Consider the following 22,819-nt stretch of genomic DNA (forward strand, 5'->3'; position numbering starts at 1 on the left):
GGGCAGAAAGAATAGGCTTCTTTTGGCAAGGGAGAAAATACAGAAACTATAAGAAAAACTAAATATAAGTGATCAAATAAAACCCAAAAGTTTTGTATGGCAAAAGATACTATAAAAAATACAAGTGATTTGAAAAACAAATGTTTAAAACTGTAGAGAACAGGTAAAAATATCTACACTATAGCAGATTTTTTTTTTAATTTTATTTATTTGTCCATCAGAGAGAGAGAGAGAGAGAGAGGCAGAAACATAGGCAGAGGGAGAAGCAGGCTCCATGTAGGGAGCCTGACGTGGGACTCGATCCTGAATCTCCAGGATCAGGCTCTGGGTTGAAGGCAGTGCTAAACTGCTGAGCCACCCGGGCTGCCCCTATAGCAGAAGATCTTAAAAGTTTATAGGAGTTGAGGCACCTGGGTGGCTCAGTTAGTTAAGCATCTGTGTCTTGATTTTAACTCAGGTCATGATCTCCAGGTCATGAGACTGAACCCCATGTGGGCTCACACCTAGTGTGGAACCTGCTTAAGATTCTCTCAGTCTCCCTCTGTCCCTTCCCCCGCCCCTGCTTGGTGCATGGGCTCTCTCTCTCTCTCTCAAAAAAAAATAAATTTATAGGGAGACAAAGTTCATTGGAAAAATGGACACAGAACACAAAAATGCAACTTAAAAGATAGGAAACCCAACAAGCTCGTGGAAAGAAGATCAAATTCATTTGTAGTCAAAGAAGTGCAAGTAAAGTAACTGAGATTTTACATCAATAGCACTTGCAAAATCTTAAAAAAAAAAAAAAAAAGAGCATTATGACCTGGCAGTTTTTTCATTAATTGTAGGTACAAACTGTGTACTCTTAACAGTTTTCTTTAGGAAGCAGTTTAGTTTTTTTTTTTTTTTTTTTAGATTTTATTTATTTATTCATGAGAGACACAGAGAGAGAGAGAGAGCACGGCAGAGACATAGGCAGAGGGAGAAGCATGCTCCATGCAGGGAGCCCAACGTGGGCCTCAATCCCAGGTCTCTGGGATCACACCCTGGGCTGTAGGCGGCGCTAAACCGCTGAGCCACCCAGGCTGCCCATCAGTTTAGTTTTTAAAAGGAAAAACACACATGTCCTTGACCCAGAGACCCCAACTCTATCAACAGAAATAAAATACCAGCATATCTAGATAGAGATACCAGTATGCTTATTGAGGTACTATTTGTAGGAGCAAAAAAACTGGAAGCCAACTGATCTCCATGAATAGGAGGAATACGGGAACAGATCACAAAATATATCTGTACTGTGGAGTGTTATGCAACCATTAAAAGAACCAGCTAATTGGGCTGTAAGTGTTCACTTGGGAGGGATTTCCCCAAGGTATGGCTGAGAGAGAAAAGCAAGGTAAGGAAAAGAATATATACATTTTCATTTTTGTGAAACAATGACCTCAAACACTACACTAAAACACACACTGACCTAAATCATGCCCTGTGGGTGTGTGTGCAGACATGGTTGTATGTGATTACATAAATTCTAAAGATATTTAGAATGAGACATGTTACGTCTTAATGGAGGGAGTGTGATGAGTTGAAGACAGAAAATGAGAGATGGAGAGACTGAAAGGTGGGAAAAGACTAGATTCTGAAAAGTATATCTGAATTTTAATGTATATTCAGTTTATTTTCTCCTCCAAACCAGCTCTTACAAGTAACGTCATCACTCATATTGATGGGTTGAATATTTTCCCATCCTTGGTCTGTCTTGACTACTCTCTGCTCACTCAAACCCTTTCCATGTCTTCCTTATTGGAGATTTCTGTTGCAATGGCTGGGCCCCAACCCCCTCTTACCTTCTCTCCTCACCTGCCTTTATTGTGCCTTTCCTCCCGCTCTCTGCTATCCTCCTCAGAAAGCCTACCTGTTCTTCAAGGCTCCACTTAAATCTCATTTTCTTTCTGAAGGCCTCTGATGCTTTCAAGTCATAAAGTCTCCTCTTAAAATCATACAGCTATAGTTATCTGGGTCCTTCTTATGCACTGTTTTTGTACCGTTGTACTTGTATAAATGTTGTATTTCTCCAAAGGTACTTCAAGTTCCAGGAGGGAAGAAGACAAGCTTATTGATTTTTTTCTGTTCACTCCACAGGAGACAGTGCCAAGTCTTGTGCATAAAAAGGTGTTAATTGATCCCATTTCCCTCCAAAATGGCCATTATTAAAGCCCTGCCAAACTTCAAAATAATAGGAAATTTCAACCCATGATGTATTAATCAAAACGCAATTTAAAAAAAGAGTGCTATTTTTGAAAGAAAATGGTTGTATCTTATTTATGAAACTTTATCTGTAATTCCATGTTAGACAATTAAAAACAAGTCCAGTGGACATCTGCTACAAAAGCTGGAAGGTTTCATAAAGCCAGAAGGACAGAACATCGCCTATGTTATATAGCGGGAGCAAAGAAACCTGGTTTGCTAAAGAGAACTGTGAAATATAAACAGCTCAAGGTTCAGCAACTGAAGTTCGAAGACTCAGAAAAACATGATGGATTTCAGAAAAACTCTCAGAATTCACTACATTAACTTCCATTTTTTACAGATAGCTAGCTGCTGATACTAGATTAACTGTGAAAGGGTGTTTTGTTTATTTATTAATAGAGGTAAAACTATTCATCAACTTAAGAATCAAAAAGAAATACCAGATTGCTTGGCTAATACCTGTAATTTGAAATCTTTTGATTCATGGGGAGATAAGAAATCAACACTTCTCTCAAACATGTCTGCTAAAGTAATTGTCACAGCATCTTCATGCACCCAGAAAAAAACCATCTCCCCTTTCCAACCAAAAGCAGAAATCTATAGTCTCTAATAGGTTAGACAAATAGGACATTTTAAAAGTGTAATTACTTGGTGGCTTAGAGTGAGGAGTGCATATCTTTTAAACCAAGCCGAGTCCATTAATGTAAGATTTAATAACCTCTAAAAATGAAATTACAAACAGGTAGCCTGCAGCTGAATGAATCTCTGCTGCAGGTGTGTATGTGTGTGTGTGTGAGAGAGCGAGAGAACGCAAATGCACATGGTACAAGGGCAGGAGGCAGGGTGTATATACTGCATGGTTTCCCCTTTTCTTCCCTTTCTTCCCACCTTCTGTCTCTTTTCCCCTCTCCCCTTCTCTTTCTCTCCCCCCCCCCCCCATTGAAGAGATCTTTCATAAAAGATTTCTTGAGGCACCTGGGTGGCTCAGTGTTGAGTGTCTGCTTTTGGCTCAGGTTATGATCCCGGGGTCCTGGTATGGAGTCCCACATCGGGCTCCTTGCAGGGAATCTGCTTCTCCCTCTGCCTATGTCTCTGTCTCTCTCTTTGTGTCTCTCATGAATAAATAAATAAAATCTTTTTAAAAAAAGTCAGATTCTGGGATCCCTGGGTGGCGCAGCGGTTTGGCGCCTGCCTTTGGCCCAGGGCACGATCCTGGAGACCCGGGATTGAATCCCACATCAGGCTCCCGGTGCATGGAGCCTGCTTCTCCCTCCGCCTGTGTCTCTGCCTCTCTCTCTCTCTGTGACTATCATAAATAAATAAAAAAATTAAAAAAAAAAAAAAAAAAGTCAGATTCTCTTTTCGCTAGTCTTTAAAAACTCAGAAGGTATACATTTCTAGACAGCAACCACTAGGTGGTGACAATGAGGACTGGTCACCTTGACCAGCATGGACCTTCCAGGTGGTGTATTCCCCACAGGCCTTGCTTTCCTAGTTGATAGTACTTACCCTGGACTTGTGAGGGCAGCTAAATTTGAGAACTTTGTTCTAAGAACACTGACAGAGTCGCCTTCCCAACCTAAGTTTTAGTCCTTGGGGGGCAGTTTGGTATTCTGTTTAAGAATATGAACCCTGGGGCCAGAACTCCTGGATTAGAGTATCAGTTCCACTAGCTAGCTCCAGCTCTGAGTGTTTGGGCAAGTAAGTTAACCTCTGGAGGAACTCCTTTAATCTGTAAATTAAGGATAATAATAATAGTACTGACTGGGACAGTTGTGAGGAATAGATTTTGGCATTTAGAGCAAACAGCATCTTGGCACATATTAAACACCTATTGAGCATCAGCTTCTTTGGAAAACCACGATATTTAGGCTTTGATCTGTGTTAAAGAAAAAAATTGTTCTGACACTTGTGAAGATGGTAAGGAGGACTTTATTCAGGACTACTGGGCTAGGTGTCAAGATCATTGCATAAGGAGAGACAGATCAAGTTCAACTCCAAATACGATGGCAAAGCTAAGTAGGATTTATAACTAAGAAGCAGATAAGGAGGGTGGCAGCGGATGCAAAATTACTAAAAGGAGACATTAAAGGTAGGGAGATTCTTGCTGAATGCAGACCAGGTGATCAGCTCAGGGATGGTAGGAGGATGAGAAATTTGATCTGTTATTGAGGATATCAGATATCCTCAATAGACAGATTCTCTCTAAAGAGAATCTCTAGAGATCCCTAGAAGGATTCTCTCTAAACTGGCTTAGCAGGATTCTTGCTAAAACTGGGTGCTTTAAGGACAGGCATGAAAGCCCAAGACGGAGGCCTAGTCAAGAAGAGGGCTCAGAGGAGGCTGACTACAGTTTATTCAAGTGGGAGTCCTTGTCATCTTTGTCATCTGCACTGGTGAATATGGATTTTCTTATGAGACACTTTGCAGCAAAATGAATTCCTTCCGAATTGGCCACACATCACACAGGAGCTAATGGCCCCTCTGAGTTTGTCTTTAAGTTTGATGGGTACTAAACTATTAACAGCATGTCCCTTTGGTCCTTCTGCCCTTAAAATCATGAGCAAGGATTTAAGGCCTCATTGCAACAATGGAGTAAGCCTGCAAGGTACTATTCACCTTATACAGGGAGGGAAACTGAGATCCAGAGGTTAAGTAACTCACTCAAAGCTGAATACCTGTAATTTCTATTGAACTGAATTTTACCGATGCAAATGCCTGAGCTCCTGTACTGCTGCCGTATTATCTGTAACTCTGGAAAGAAAATGGAAAGAAAGGGAAAAAAAAAAATATATATATATAATCTCCAGAGGAGAGAGAGACTTCTGTTTTTGCAAGTGGCTTGCAACTCAGGGGCAGCCTGGATGGCATTAACACAGACTACAATGACATTCCTAACTGGTCACTTTATGAAATACCCACTCTGTTGAAGGCTGCCACTGCCACCATTCATCCTGAAAATAGTGGGTTCCACTACTATGCCACGCTGCCTATTTTCATAACAGACACCCACGCTTAATAAGACAAACAGCAGGGAAACTCAGTCCTTTGTGATTTGCTCCAAAATTGCTCTGGTGGAAAGAGCATTAGAGAACCAGAGGGAGGGTTGGCAGTCTCAGACCAGCAGGATGCTGATATGCTGCAGGTCACGGTGATAATCCTGTGGGCGGCAGTTACCCTTGCCCGCTTCAGAACTGCCACATTGCTAGAACAAGGGCTTCAGGATGTCATCGCATCTCTTTAGCGACATTTTGAGGCAAGTGTTACAGGGATCTTGGTGATCCCTCTATCCCCAGATAACTGACAGCAGCTTTTGGCCTTCATGTGGATATGCAAAGACCTTTGAAGAACAAGTGAGGTTAAGAGGTAAGGGACTATTAATCCTTAAGAAAAGGATTAAAAAAAATGTCATCTGGCATCCTATTCAACCCGATTTTTTTTCTCCCTTTTATTGAGAACCTTTGCCTAGATATTTGCATTCTGAGCCTAGCAGATCCTGTCGGTGCGCAGTTTGAAGGAGACGTGATTCAATCCCAAGAAACACCCACAAGCTAGGAAAAGCAGCTAGTTTTTTCTTTAAAAATTCATACCTTCACACTAACAGCTGCCTCAAATGCACTTCAAAGATCTAGCTGAAAAACTGGTTCTTCCCTTGGAACCGCGTCTAAAGCAAATCAGAACGGCTGAAGAGACAAGAAGGTCGCTTTGCTGAGTGCCTCTCACAGTGCCAGGCAGACCCTCAGCCCTACTGGGTACTTTAATGAAGGCACAGGACAAACAAGTTACATCCCTCTCCCTGTTTGGCTCTTTTGTTCAACCCTCTTCTAGGAAAACAAACGCATAGCTTATTATTATCTCATTGAATTCCACTGTAAGCAGGGCTAGATGAAGACTAAGAAGGAAAAAAAAGGGCTTTAAGAAGCATGAAGACCCCACATATATCCCCGCTGTTTTGTCAAACACAAAACCTGAACAGGAGGCTTCTAAATTCACAACAGAATCACAGAGCCTGGCAGGTGCTTCCTTATTTGCTCTCTTATTTGTATTCCTGACACTGTTCTCTAGAAGAAGGTGTTTCATCCTCAGAATAACTCTCTGAGGATGGACCTACTCTGAGTTCCACTTTGCAAGTGAGTAAGGGATAGGCAGGGCTACGCAGGGAGAGATAGGTAGGGGGCTTTGTGATCAGACTCACGGAAATCCCCAAAATGCTGAGGTATAAGGAAACCAGAGAGAAGGGAACAAACCTGATCACCTTGCCCTAGATGTGTGTGTGTGGGGGGGGGGGGGGGGGGGGTGGGGGGATGGGTGTGGTGGTGGTGGTGGTATCTTTTTTATGACAGTCACCTGTGACCAACAAAGAATAACCAGACCTAAGAAAGAAGCCCTTAAAGATGTTATCACCACCAGTCCTTACTCAAGCCAAAACATCACAAGAGTGATAAGGCCACAAGCTCCCTAGTCAGTTCTAAATTAAAGACTGTCAGTGGAAGCCCAGGTTAGCAACCCTGTCCAGACTCTTCACTCCTAAGACCTCTCTCTGTATCCTCAGTTAATAAAACTCTATCACTGTACTTGCTCTCCTGTGTGTCCGGGAGATTCCTTCTTCCACTCTGTGAGACAGAACCTAGGTCTTCCACTTCACAGATCTGGAAACTGAAGCAGGACAACACAAGCGATAAATGTTGGAGACCAGATTTAAATCCAGACCCTCTGCCTCCAGAGTCTGTGTTGTTAACCAGTTTCACACAGCAGGGAATAGGGCACTTTTCATGGAGGCAAGCTCTAGGAGCCAGGAAGGAAGCATCATCAGACAATAAAGGGAGCAATAGAAAATTCAGAAAACATAGCCTTGAAACTGATGAGGGAGCAGAAGACAAGCTGAAGACAAGTACAAACTGACGCCCTGTAATCGCCCCTTCCAGGTGGGATGTGTGTGACATTCCTCAGGCATCCCTGGCTGCCCTAAAGCTAAGGGGAGGAAAAACAAGTGGCCACTTGACAGAGATCACAATCCTGCATGACAAGATTCTCCCTCAGTCTACAAATGTTTTAGTGATTTACAAGAAAAAAAGGTTATTGATAAGAATGACCTAACTTCCAGGAGGAAATGTAGATAAAATTAAAGGTCCTTATAATCTGCAGCCAATTGACAAATACTTGAGGCAGCAGAGTATAATGTTCCTCCAGGAAGCTCCCAGTGTCTTCATGTTAATATGCTTTGCTAGAGGGAAAAACAACCTTAACTTGACATTGGCAAGGCCTCCAGTATCTTGTAGGTCCTATTTAGCAAAAGAAAGTTCTTTGACACCTGGGTGGCTCAGAGGTTGGGCATCTGCCTTCCGCTCAGCGTGTGATCCCATGGTCCTCAGATGGAGTCCCACATCAGGCTCCCTGCATGGAACCTGCTTCTCCCTCTGCCTATGTCTCTGCCTGCCTCTCTCTCTCTGTCTCTCATGAATAAATAAATAAAATCTTAAAAAAAAAAAAAAAGAAAAAAGTTCTTTGAAAACCTTCCTTTTTCCTTACCTCCCCCAACTCCCAAGTATATCATCAGCCACCCCTTATAACCCTGGGGCAGCAGCTCTTCCTGCCCCCGGGTCCTTTCCCCAGGTTTTAATAAAACCACCATTTTGCACCAAAGACATCTCAAGAATTCCTTCTTGGCCTTAGGCTCTGGACCTCACCTACATTCAAAACTACATCATTCTCACTCCTGAGAGCTTTTTCTGTATTCTCACTTAATAAAACTCTACTGCGGTACTCACTTTCCTTTGTCGGAGAGGTTCATTCTTCGATTCTGTGAGACAAGAACCTTGCTCTCCTGCTTCAAAACCCTCCTACTAATTCAAACAAATAGAAGTAAACTGGACAACACAAAAATTCCTGCTCTTCGTAATGATTAACCCAATTTGGACATTTTAAGGGCCACAGGCTTTTCGAGAAGCTGATGAAAATAGGACCCCTCTAGAAAAAAAGATGTGCACACACACACATTTGCAGATAATTTTAAAGGGTTCATCCCTGGAAACCTTCCCCAGACTATCCATTAATATCCTTTTATTTAAGGAAAATTTGATGAAATTAGTTTACCTGCCTCACATTGCTGTTGTGGCATTTAAAGGAAATAAATACTAAGCATAGTTTTGGGAAGATAACAGATGCATAATCATGAATTTTTATTATTTTTAAAAGTTATTATCTTGGCATCATTTACCTAAGAAGGCAGGAACTGTGCAATATATTTTATAGTCTGTTTTAAATGGTCCAGTGGAAATGTTTACTTTTTATATTCTCCCAAGCCCCTGTCTAAAGACTATCATTTGAAGAGGACACTTTTAGCTAATTCAAAAATAAACACAATAACGAGGTCTATTCTTTTTAGATCATGTGTGAGACATGAACTTTTGGGTTCTTTCTCAACAAAATCAAGACTCAGGTTTTAATAACCTGAGTTCTTAAAAAATTAGCTCAATAGCTCCATTTTCCTACCTGTGGAGATAAGTCAGAGCTAAGTATCAAAGCTGCTGTTTAAAAATGCCTAAATAAGTTTTTTTTCCCCCATTGGAAAAATGATTAGAATATTTGTGTTGTTATTGTCTCCCTTCTCTAATCAAGCTGGCTCTTCTCATTTACTTGGTCTGCCTGATAGATATTCAAATCTGTTTCCCTCTTCTTTTGCAGCTCCAGCTTTGAAGGACTTCAATTGCGAGCCTATTTTAATTGCAAAGAGAATGCCATAGGATCTCGGGGCTAACGGTTAAACAACAGGCTATTAGCAATAAACTAAGCAGCTCTGCATTTGCATTTTAAAATCCTGCGTGAGATATGATCAAAGCTGCCCTGCATCCCAATTTTCTCAGGATATATTTAGCACCACACAGCCTTACAAACAAGTATTGTTGTCCTTGCTTCGTTCCTCCCCGACCTTGCCTTTTTCCTTGGCTGCTGCACCCCCCCCCCCCACACACACCGTGGCGATCTCATCCGACCCGGCCTCGGTCCCCCTGCTTCCCCCTGGCAAAGGCAGCTCCGGTGCGCGGAGTGGGAGCCTGGGCGGGGGCCTCCTTACCCAGCTGCGGGCCGAAAGCTTATTAGTGATTTCTGCTTTTAGCTGCGGTCAGACCACGGCCAGGAGTCTCTCCTCCCACACTCGGGTCTTTAATCATGTTGAACGATGGGGAACATGCCTGGTGGCCCTACTTGCGGTGAAGGAAATAGATGTGAAAAAAGCTGGGCACGGAGCTGGTCAGCTGGGGTTCCTGTGCTCCTGTAGACAGAGAAACCAGGGAGAGGGCAACGTGTGAAGTGGGCAGATTCCTCGGGGCTTCAAGTCTGGTGGACCTTCTGCGGTGGGTGCTGCCTTTTTAGTGTTTGCAAGGACCTGAGTTGTGGAGTGAGAGTGTTCTGCTCTTGAGAATGAGCAGTTTCTTTGCTGAGGTCAGAATCTTCTTTGGGTTTGGTCTGTGAGATGTGATTAAAAAGAATAGGAAGAAGAAGAGGAAGAGGGAAGAAGAGGAGGAAGAGGAAGAAGAAGAATCATCAAACAACCTGTCACTCTCCTGCTTTCCAGTCTATGAAAGGTTATGTTCGGCACCCTGAGGTCCGTACAAGTTTTGAGTTTTGCCCTTAAGGACATCTCAATCCACTGAGGAGATAAGACAAATTCAGTCAGAAGTTATAAATGAACAAGATGGGATATAATTAAGTGACTAACGCTGTGGTAATAAACTCGACAGTAGTTCAAATCAGGGGAAAGGCCACTACTTTTGATTCAATTGACATTTCCTGGTACAATGTTTTCGTAGGCTAGAAAAAATTGCCTCTGTAGTCTACAGAAAAATGGGTGGGTGAAATTAAAAGAAAGGTGAAGCAAGTGATAGTAACAAAGAACAGTCTTTGATTAATAAGAAAATAATCCCTTAAATCACAGGGGGACAAACAGGAAGTACTGTTAAATCCAGTCATTCTCTTAATAAGCCAAGTGCCTTCTTTGTGCCAGATATTCAGGATACAAATATAAATAAGATATATTCACATTTTTGAGGAGCCTAAAGTTCCTACACATCATTAATTTCAATACAATATAAATGTTGTAACAGAAACAAAAAAAATTTTAAAAAGGTACCATGGAAGCACTTCATTTTATTTGGCATATATCTTAGATTAGAGAGAGAGTGAAGAATCCTAAGGTTGAAAAGATGTATTTAATGTGATGGAGAGGAGGCAGATGTTTATCTAGCTCAGAGTTTCTCATGTCTGCACCACTGACATTTTGGACCAGGTACCTTTGTGAGGAGGGAAAGAGGGATAGACTGTCTAGTGTGCTGTAAGTGTTTCACAGCATCTCTGGCCTCTACCCACAAGATGCCAGCAGCATCACCACCCTCCCATTTGTGACAATCAAACGTGTCTCTAGACATTGCCAAATGGCTACTGGGAGGCAAAACTGTTGGCAGGTGAGAACCACTGATTTAGAATGTGAGTGTATTCACCTTTGATAATAAGGAACATCCTTAGAATAAAGACCTGTGAGTTGATGTAAGAGACTCTGAACTTACTCCAGCTAGGTAGGAATTAATGATACAACTTTCTTCTCTCCCGTTAAAGATAGTGTTCTTTGTAGTCCACCTGTGAGAATGCAAATTAGCACAACTTCTAGAGAGAACAATGTGCTAATACTTGTCAAAAAGACAAGGTCACATACACATTGACTCAGCGATTCCACATTAGGCGCTAACCTTAGGAGTAAAATAAATAAATTTACTTATTGATATACATACAAGGTTATTCATTGCATGAAATAAAAGATTAGAAGCAGTCTAAAAGTCCATTAATAGGGAGAGGGTCAGTTATAAAAATTATGGTGCTTCCATATAATGGTATACTAAGCACCTATATTTAATAAGGAAAAACTCTTTGGGTACTGATACAAAACAATCTCCAAGATATATTAGGTAAAACAGCAATTAAACAACAAAAACTTAGTGATTACTAAAAAAACACAAAAAAACCTTAAGATACAGAGCAGTATGTTTAATATGCATTTGTATAAAAGGGGAAAAAGAATATCTTTTACTTGTATATACATCAAATATCTCTGTAAGGGTAAATAAGAAATTGCTGTCAGAGGAGGGAAACTGGGTACCTGGGGGACAGGATGCATGGAAGACTTTTCACTCTATAGCCCTTTGTACCTTTTGAATTTTAAACTATATACATGTATTGCCTATTCAAAAATAATAAAAAAAATTAAAATTTGGTCCTCCTCAACTAGGCAACACTGAACATTCACATGTGCTAAAGCTTTTCTATCAGCGATGATGGATTTATACTGGTCTGTCCTTCCCTGCTCTTTCCATCTGCTCTTTGCTATGCAAGCAGGTTAGCCTGGCCATGAAACTGGTTAAAGGAAACAATAATTTCCTTATCTATCCTGGTTATCTACAAGCTCCAAGCTAGGCAATGTAATTATTTTTCAAAGTAAACAGCTGAAAAATGCTTTTTTAAAGTGATGCCTGTCCGGCCACTGAAAAAAAAAAAGTTTACTTAAGTTTCTTTTCCCAGACTCTCTGACTCCTGTATATCAGTTGATTTCTTTTTCTCCCTCTTTCCTATTGCTAGTAGCTCTAGCAGCTGGTTCTCAAATTATACATATCCTTCAAACAATAAATCCAAGAATGGCCTAAAGCCAAATTCTATGAAATTGGGTAAAAAGATCAATGAAAATGATTAATTTACTTATTTTGTCTCTCTATATATATTTTAAAAATACTTTGTCTATATAATGAGATCTGACTAGATAGAAAGATATAAAATTTAGAATACATACTTTAATTGCCACTTATCAAGTCCACCTCTTTAAACGCTACCAGGTTTTCCTGAATGGATTGTATCTCAGCATAATGCAGTAACATGCTACTTTACCTGCTCTTGATTCATCAGTTCCAAAAACTTACCCTCCACTTGATGCTAATGTTATCTTTCTAAAACAAACAGATATGACACTTATCAGTGCAAAACAATTTAATGGTTCCCCATTACCTATAAATAAGATACAGTCTCCTTAGCACAGTTTAAAAAACTGTCCTTCAGTATCTGATTCATTTCCCTTTCAAGACTGGTGTCTCCTCTCATTATTGCTTGCCAGACCTCGTATGTTACTCTGCTTACGACAAACTTCAAAGAGGTTTATCTTCATTTTTACAGAGGAGAAAACTGAGGCTCAGAAAAATCCAGCTCACCCAAGTTGTATGTTTAAGAAATGGAAGAGTCAGAATTTAAAACCAAGTGAGTCGGATTCCCAAATTCTACTGCCTCCAAGAGAATGGGAACAAGAGGTCAAAATGAACTCATGATATATGCAGATAAAAGAAAAGATAGCAAGTGAGTACATCTGAAAAGCATTTTTGAAAGATAATTCCCCCACCCCCGCCCGAGACCTTCCCTGCCAACATCAACCAAAAGCAACTGTCCAGTCTCTCATCTCCTGTAGCAGCTTGTTTATTGTTTTACCGACCTCATGGCCTCATTCTTGGTTCTCTAGGTAGAAGGCACAGCCCATGAAAAGGCAGAAGCTGTGGGGAAGCGTGAAGAGTGTAACCTGACAGCTGGAGCTGTGTAGGAGGGGAGGTTAGAGAACTAGGTTGGAGGGATCACACAGGGCTTCCTTACGTCTTTCCACACCTGTCACTCTCTCACGAAAGTCCTCCTAGCTGAAGCTACTGTTAAATCTCAAGTCTTCTTCTTCTTTTTTTTAAACAATATTTTATTTATTTATTTATGAGAGACACACAGAGAGAGGGAGAGACATAGAGGGAGAAGCAGGCTCCCCTTGGGAGCCCGATGTGGGACTCCCATCCCAGGACCCCGGGATCATGACCTGAGCCAAGGCAGACGCTCAACACTGAGCCACTCAGGTGCCCCAATCACAAGTCTTTTGACTTCCACTCTCTCTCACTTTGAAAGTTCTACTATATTTACTTACCGCCTTTTTTTTCTCCATAGTACTAATCACTTTTTAAAACACTGAAACATTTACCCACTTATTGTATCATATATTGACTGTCTTCCCCTGCTAGAATGCAAGCTGTAAGAGGATAGCACTTTTATCTACTGTTGCTTATTTATATTCCCCAAGTGCTTTGTGAAATGAATGGCCCATAATAAGCTCTCAAACATGTGTTGAATGAGTTGAATATTGCCTTTTGCATTTTAGCCTAACTTCATCGTATGCCATAGTTTCTACGATTTTCATTTAGTTTCTACTAGCATTTGAAGATAGATTTTAACTGGAAGACATACATATACAGCCAAGGTAACCATATATTCTTGATGTTTTGGGGGATGAGTGTAGTTAAAAATACTGAGTTCTATTGCCACCGTTACATACTTTACAAGTATGTACATACTTTACATACTTTTAAAGTACATACTTTACCATATTTAAGATGTGGTCTTAACAAAAAGGGACACACACACACACACACACAATATGTATATATATATATATATATACATATCTTCTGTTCTTTTTTCCTGTTGGCTAATTTAGACAACAAATTCTATTCCTCCAAAGACATCTACTGTGTATGGAGATGGGCATCTTCTTATTTCATCTCTAGATGGGGTATGTCTTATTTGGGAGATTGTAAGTAACCGATTACAATGTCTCTTTTTGCTTAAAATATCAAGGAGAGCATGTAATGTATAAATAAATTCATAGAAAAATACTAAGCATTAAACATAATTGTTTCCAACCTAGGGAATACTTATATTTGCTCTTCAGATCTTTTTTGGAACATTTAAAACATTTTAAAACTTTGTGATGAATTCACTAAGGTCATAGTGGCTAGAAACATATGCTAACACCAAAATCCCAGATTACTATGATTTGGTACAAATTTAAATGTTAAAATGTTGTTTGATTTCCAGTAACATTTCAGCTGATGCTTATTTACTATACTCTCGTTGGACCAACCTTCCTTCTTTCCCTTTTTCCCTCCTCTTCTCCCCTCCCACTTTTTTTTTTAAGTTGGTATAAGTCTAATATAATTTATTTGCCAATACTTTATAGTACATTATAAAGCAATAAAATAAATTAATATGCTGCTTTTTATTAAAATAAATTAATAAGATGCTTTTATAACCATATTATACACTCTGTAGCCAAAATTATAAGACAGGAAATTTTTTTGAAGATTTTGTTTATTTATTCATGAGAGACACACAGAGAGAGGCAGAGACACAGGCAGAGAGAGAAGCAGGCTCCTCCATGCAGGGAGGCCTATGTGGGACTTGATCCCAGTATTCTAGGATCATGCCCTGGGCTGAAGGCAGATGTGCAATGGCTGAGCCACCCAGGCATCCCAAGATAGGAAAATTTTTAAGAAGGTGAAGCTGACAAGTCTACAGAGTCAAGAACTACCATATTATATCATAACATCTTCAGGTATATCAACACAAAACACCATATTTGCTTAATTGGCAAAGATTAAAAATAATGTTCAATATTTGCAAGCGTGGGGTGAGAATGACATTTTCGGACATGTTTAGGTGCACAAATTGATGGAGAACATTGCAAATACCTATACTCTTTGAACCAATAAGTCTACCAGGAATTGAGCCTAAGAAAAGCTAACAAAATAACTGGTAAGGGTTTATGACCAGTGGGTTTCATTGTAGGGTAGTACGTAGAAGCTCTCTAAATAACCTCCACCTAGTTGATGAGCTTTCTACACCCAGTGTAAGATTTATGGATGGAGTCCATGACTCATGGAACCTTGGCAGCTAGTGAACCTGCCTTGTTCTGCTCCTATTACTCATGCTGTATGAAAACCAAGAGTTAGTGGCTCTTCTTGAACTGTTCATACCAGTTGTTTTTGTTGTCACCATATAATTTGAATATATTATATATAAAAAGATGAAACTAGAGTACAAAAGTGTTTTTGTTTCTTTGAAACTAAGTTGAATACTTGGATAAAAACCTGGCAAAGGTAGGTTCCTAAAAAAATGTAGTTATTGAATTAGGACTGAGACAGCTGTAAGAGAGGAAAATAAGTATAAACACTTAATAGTCTTATTAATTAAGAATATTTTGCTTAAAAAAAATAAAAAATAAAATAAAATGAAAGAATATTTTGCTTCACTGTAACAAAACTGAACAGAGAAATATTGAGGAGCCAGCATGTATTTAATTATGAAAGAGGATACAAAACTCCAACCAGTGGTTCCATTCTCAAAGAAAACATCTGCCCTGTGTCCAAAGGCTAGTGAATAATGCAAATTCAAATGTTGTAAGTTGGAATAAAAATCTTAAGAATATATGTATTATTTTTATAATTCCACATTTTCTCTAATTGTTGATCACTTGCATCAACAAAGTATGATGCTCTAGGCTGCAAGAAGTATACATCTAATATAATATGTAGAAAATACATATGTAGAAAAAATATTAGAAGGAAATATACTAAAATATATGGGGTCAATTTATGGTGGGATTATGGGTGATCTTAAAACTTTATTCTTTAATTAGGTGTATTTTTAAAACCTTGTAAACATAGCCTTATTTCAAGTGTAAAATGTAGCAAAAAATGTAAAGAGTAAGAATGGAGAAACAAGATTCCTGGCCAAAATGGTTTCCCATTTTATAATCCTATTAAATCTCTGAGCTTCCCCTTGCTAAGAATATTCACAGTGCAAAAAGTGGGAAGATTGTTCCTCCTTGAAGCTCCACTTCTAGATCTTATTTTATCTCAATGCTCTCTTTCTCAGTTTTCAGATATTACACCAGCTCTTTGCTTAAACCAAGGGAGTCCCAAGCACATAATCAGACTCCACTAGGTATGTGGGAAGAAATCTGGAGTTAAGCTTGCTCGATTGAGGTAGTCCTACATGTTGCTGCTTTAGAGTACTCACTCACCCAGCATTAGAAGGTCAACAATCACCCTGACCTAGAGGCACGTGATGGCTCTGATTCAAGAGCATTAACAAGCCTTTGCTGGGAGTTGCTTATCACTGCTTCTCATTGGTCCTTGACATTCTTTCCTATCGGGCCCCAGTCAGTCTCTGGCATCTGGTTTAAGGCATTTAGATGCCACAGTTATTTCTTTTCTACTTCTGGCTTTAAGAAGTATTATCTTCTTTTTCTGCTTTTAATGTCTATAAGTGATACATGCTTTCACCTTGAATGGGAATATTTGAGCTGCACAGGAGGAAGGAAAACTCACAAGGAGAAAGTTGCAGATATGGGGAGAATATACCATTCATTCAGGGAAGGGTGGGTTGTCCTGGAAGTTTAAACACTGTACTCATAAGCAGGGGTATCACTGAAAATATTTATCAGCTAGTACACACCTGGATGAGCCTGACTTATCAGTTTGGATGCTATTCATAAAACAACTGATACTGGTACGTAGTTACATAACAGTGGCTACTCAGAACTAAAAGTTGCGATGCTAGACTGGCTGAGACCAGAAAGCCTTGATGGCATTGTTAACAAATTTGGGCTTTTCAGTAGGCAGTAGGAAACTACTACGTGATTTCCAACAGGCCAGTGAAGCAATTAGAAGTTTATAAAGGGAGCAGGTTTTAATTTGTATCGACTAGCAGGGAAGAGTCCACAGGTAGGGAGATCAATTATGAGGCTATTACTACATAAGAGGTCAGGAGGAATCCATTGACATTGCTCCAATAAAGTATTAAAGAAAAAAGGTATATGAAAACTATGGCTGAGGTGGCACTGGAGTGTCTAATGAAGCAAGGCTGGGGAAAAAAAAAATCAAGGATGATTCCAAGATTTCAAATCAGAGTGATTAGGAGAATGTCGAGGGAGGCTGCCAAGATGACTTAAAACAGGAAAGAAAGCTGGACTACATTCCTAATGGGTAGCTGTGCCCACAGTGGATGAATGGCATGCAAGGGGAGCTTCAGCCATTCTCTATCTCCAACTCACTCCTAATAAACATATAATCCAATAACGATAGTTCACTTAATATGCAGCCTCCATTTCCTGTTATGTTGGTCCTGCAATTCCCTTTTATATAAAAATTCTGGAGCCATTACTAAGATGCATGAGCAGTGAAGGATGGATATTGTAGGCTTATAGCCAAAGTGTGCTGGAGCTGGCTCACACAACTAGTTGTATTCATCTCTTCCCTACTCTGTCATCAGGAACATCATATAGGTAGCCTGAAATTGGCCATGGCGGGAATATTTACACCACAGCAGTTGGCCAACTCTGCAAATCTGGATATTTTTCTCCCAGAGGGCCTGATGTTGAATATTTATACCTCTCTTGAGCAATCAGCTATGAAAAAAATTTTTTAAAGGTTTTATTTATTCATGAGACACAGAGAGAGAGAGAGAGAGAGAGAGAGAGAGAGGCATAGGCAGAGGGGAGAAGCAGGCTCCACGCGGGGAGCCCGATGTGGGACTTGATCCCGGATCCCAGGATCATGCCCTGAGCCGAAGGCAGACACTCAACCGCTGAGCCACCCAGGTGTCCCTGAAAATTTTTTAAAAAGTGAAATTTTATAAAAGTTCTTGAATGATCATAAGGCAATCCTTAAAATACCAGTTGGAAGGAGAAGAAGGAGCAGCACATATGATTTTGAGGTCAGGTATAGCCATCTTGCTATACACGGCTATCAAGGTTCATGAAAGGTGGGATGGTGGGATTTACTGTCACCCAGAGGGATCTCTGAACATTTCTAAGTTAGAAATGGTTCCCTGAGGAAAAAAATTCTTCTGACTATTCAAACCATATTTAATACTTTGGCATAAATTATGTTTTTCAAGGATGACCACTGTGGGTGGTTCCTGCTCTCGTGCTCCCTATTGCAATGATCTTACTGGATTTCCTCTACAAATTTGGTTAACAATTCAACTGAGCAATAATGAATTTTTTCAGCAGGCAAGCATGCTGAATATGTGAAACAGTTATTAAAGAGCAAATCACCTCAATACTGTATACCACTAAACTTTTTCAGGGTGCCTTTCTGGAACTAGGTCTATGTTAAAATGTCTACCCCACCCCAATACAATCTCATTTGCTTGATCTTCTCCTCCCACCTCCAAAAGGCTATTGTAGGTCGTATTCACTCTTATTACAACAAATCGTTTCTAAGGCCTAAACCCTCAGCTGTGAAATTTATTATAGAAATTGTTAACTAGAGCAGGAGGGATACAAGAGGTGATTATGCCTGGATGACCTTTTGGTTGGATTAAGGTTAAGATACGCATTATTTAGAACTATATTCTCCTACACAGGGCTAAATGCAGTTCTTCAAGCATACTGAAGTATTTGAAAAAAACAATAGATTGTGCAAGGGATTCCCATTTATTCTCAAGGAAATTATTAGGTGCTACAAAAGAATCCAGTCTCTTGCTAAGTGACTTCATACAAAACTGGGGCTCAAAAATGTTTCTGAAAATAAAGGAATATTTTTCTGTAGCAGTAGGGTTCCACTGCACTAAGCTTTAAACAAATATTTAAGGAACCAAGGGAATAAACATCCCTTTCACCTGAAGTAGTATTTTAGAACTGTCAGATAAATTTAATCAATAGCATGGAAATCTTGAGCATTTGTTCATTCTCTTAGTCATCTTGAGTATCTTTATTTCTCATTTGAGGAGAAAGTATTTCACAAGATTGGCTGATTAATTATCATTTTAAAATTACCAAAATAGAACAGATAGTGACATTAAAAAGTATAAAGGAAGGGAAGGAGGGTAGGTGGTAAATTTATTCACCATAAAAAGGACAAAGGAGTGGGAGAAAAGGGATAAAAGGGCTTCTCTTTATCTGGTGGTGATAGTATAGCTTGCTTCCCAGGGATGAAGAAGGTGTATTAACACTGATGACTTCTGAGATCTATATAAAATCTGGTAACTAGATAAGCCTCCCTGTGATTTGCTTTTATACTAAGGAAACAAGGGTGAGTTAACTAAAATCAAATAACTTACCAAAATTACCAGACAAATGTGGTAACTCACTGACTTTAGAAATACAAATGGGGGATCCCTGGGTGGCACAGCGGTTTGGCGCCTGCCTTTGGCCCAGGGCGCAATCCTGGAGACAAGGGATGGAATCTCACGTCGGGCTCCCAGTGCATGGAGCCTGCTTCTCCCTCTGCCTGTGTCTTTGCCTCTCTCTCTCTCTCTCTCTCTGTATAACTATCATAAATAAATTTTAAAAAAGAAAATAAAAGAAAAGAGAAGAAAAGAAATACAAATGGTTGGGCAGCCCAGGTGGCTCCATGGTTTAGTGCCTGCCTTCGGCCCAGGGCCTGGTCCTGGAGACCTGGGATCGAGTCCCATATCGGGCTCCCTGCATGGAGCCTGCTTCTCCCTCTGCCTGTGTCTCTGCCTCTCTCTCTCTCTGTCTCTCATGAATGAATAAATAAAATCTTAAAAAAAAAAAAAGAAATACAAACGGTTTATCTATTCCTATTCTTGTAAACACTTTGTTTTTCCTGTATGTTTCTCATCATATTTGGCATTTTAAATGTTTGCTTACCATGGCAATCCCCCTACAAATCTCATGCACAATGATACACATAGGAGAAATAATAACTAATCACATATATTACTAATGGCCAAATGAATGGAACAAAACATGAAGTATGATGCAGAAGGTGGAGGTAGGTGCAGCTGAGAAAGATGTGTGCATTGGCAATGGAGGGAGAAACATTTCAGAGGTGCAATGCTCAGGGTTAGGTATTGTGGTCAGTCTGTGAATAAGAGGATTTTATTAATATGTATTGTATACTTATACAATATTGTATATTTATACAATATATCAGAGTAAGGCAGGTTGAAATATTGTCTTGAAGAGTATATACTCCATTATATAGATTAGTGTTGTGTTATGATGTGGAAACATATTTTATTGAGCACTTACTATGCTCCAGGTTTTCTCATGTCCTAAAGACTTCATAAGCATTATCTCATTTAAAACTTACAATAATATTATGAGGTAGTACTCATTTAATGCACATTTTATAGTTGATGAAGCTCAGGAAATTTAATTAACTTACCCAAGGTCAATAGCTAGTAAGCAATACCACCAACTTCAGAGTTCAAATTCTCTCAGCTTATGGAAATGAATAAGAAAGATAAGAAATGAAACACACAGGATAAGAATGGCAGCATGAAGGCTAAGAAATGAAACACACAGATTAAGAATGGCAGCATGAAGACCAGTTGGCAGTACAGGGGAAACATGGGATATTTTAGGGGCTATGAGTAAAGATAATGGACAAGTGGTTAAAACAATGGTCTGGGCAAACAGTGAGAACAGAAGTGGAAAGAGAAAAACATGGATGCAGCATATCTTCTGAAGGAAGAATTACTAGGAGTTGAACTCTTACTGGCTAGGGAGGATCATGGAGAAAACAAGGACCTGGAGTCTGGACCTCGATATTGTTGGGAAGGCTGTAGAAATAGTTTTTAAATAGACTGCAGGAAGTGGATGGAAAGGGGAAGGCAGCAGAGTCACAAAATAGCAATTGCTGGTGTTGGGTGTTGAGATGGGTCATGCTATACCACACCACATACATCTCTGCTAGCCCCATAAGGAATTTTTTTTTTTTCAGTTTTTATGGTCAGCCATACCATTATGGTCATGATAATGATAGCATTAAAATTTTAAGATTTACAAACATGAAATGTTCTTTTCACATTCTCAATTGTTTCTGGGGTACTTAACTCAAACTTTCATTTCTCCTGATTTTGTTTGGTACTTTTCTGATGGCATGTTTCTAATTATTTAAAAATGATTGTAGTTAATGGGAATTTTGCTTCAATGGAATATTTAGGATATCACAAACTTTTTTGTTTTTTCTGTAAATATATCAGCTATACCAGTGGATTTCAAACTTTTTGGACACAATCCAATATATAAAAAATTATATCACAACCCAGTACACACATTAATATCCAAATGCTTAGTCTACTAAAATAAAATGTTACTAAAAACAGTACTTACCTTCTGATATTTTCTATTCAGTTTCATTCCATTTAACAATGCCGACTAAAACCTACCAAACTGATATCCATAGTGAGCCACAGACAGAAAAGCAGGGAGCTTAACTCAGAGCTCCATATAAGAGATAGCCATGTGTTTCATTTGGGCCTCTGGTGCCTAGCACAGAATCTAACACATAGAGCTTTTGAAATGATGAAAACAAGAAAGAGGGAGGGAATCACAATTTTGGGGGGTAGGTCATTTATTTTTCTTAATTTAAAAAAGATTTGGTAAATCCATTATATGGCAATTTTACTCAGTTTACTTCATCTGCAAATTTAGTAAGTTTGTTCCCAAGTCCTACACTCAAGTTAATGGATAATCCCAATTATAGCATCAGTCTGAAAGTTACCACAAATTGAGATTTAAATCTTGAGAAGGTCATGGACAGGCATGGGAGCTACGGATGTGGCTATAGGAGCTATAGCCTCTTGGGTAAGCACTATGTCCTGGTGACTTCTACATTTCCCAGTAGTGTGTGTGTGTGTGTGTGTGTGTGTATGTGTGTGTGTACACGCCTGTGCATGTGTGTGTGCATGCCCACACATGGAGCTACAGGGGTAGGGGTAGAAGGCAACTAATCTAAGAGCCATTGTCTAAGAAGAGAGCTTGAATACAAGATAGGGTTGGTCCTCTGATTTAAGTAATAGAACAGAAGCTGAATACCTAATTTTACATTTTTACCAATGATGTCTACATTTTACTGTTCAAGATATTATAATTAATAACAAAATAATAACATCCTGCCTAAAGCCAGCAGCTGCTTAACGCTAGAGGGAATTAGCACATTCTTTGACCTTTGGTTGTATTTGAGTATCTTGGAATCAGTAGAAAAAAGGACTCAAAACAGAGATAAAAGGCTAAAGGATAACTTTCCTCTTCCTTCTTCAGAACAGGTTCCCTGACAGTTGGATATGATTTGCTCTAGCAGTTTTCTGCCTCAGCCAACATGATAAGAATTGCATCCATTTTTGGAGGCGGAGCAGAAGGCAGCCCTCCTTCCGCCTCACTCCTTTTGGTATCAGCTCTGCAAACAGAAGAAATGACTATGCGACCCCTTCATTGCTTGTTATTTATATCTTGCTTAATTAAATAGACCTTTGTTTGCCTCCTTGTCCACGTCACCAGTAATGACGAACTGTAACACCATCACTGTAATGCAATCTGGGATCCTAATCAGACTGGTTAATATTTGCAGATACATTTCGCCAATAAACAAGAAAAACAACCCCAATCTATCTAACTGATCTTAACAGTGGGCCAGTTCTATGTAGAGCTCAGTTCCATAATGAATAATGTCTACAATTAACCTAGGCCTGGCAGACAATTTCAAGGGAAAGTTCTGTGAGCCTTACCTGCCTCAGGAGAATTGAATTCCAGGAAATTCTTGCTTAAATTAGTAGAACAGGGATAAACAGTGTAACCTGTCTTGATGCCTAGAACTATCATCTTCCTGGGCCACACAGAAAATAACATAGAGTATTTTTTGATACTTGAAAATACATAGAGTATTTTTTGAACACACCAATCATTCTTTCACAAATATTTACTGGTCACCTAATTATG

General features: G+C 39.5%; 1 protein-coding gene across 3 annotated transcripts in view; it reads right to left on the minus strand.

Annotated features, from left to right (window-relative positions):
• GPRIN3 (GPRIN family member 3) overlaps positions 1-22,819 on the minus strand; it is a 67,769-nt gene that overhangs the window by 10,210 nt on the left and 34,740 nt on the right. The gene's annotated exons all lie outside the window — the stretch shown is intronic.

This window comes from Vulpes lagopus, chromosome 6, assembly GCF_018345385.1.
Source record: "Vulpes lagopus strain Blue_001 chromosome 6, ASM1834538v1, whole genome shotgun sequence".
Lineage (NCBI taxonomy): Eukaryota > Metazoa > Chordata > Mammalia > Carnivora > Canidae > Vulpes > Vulpes lagopus.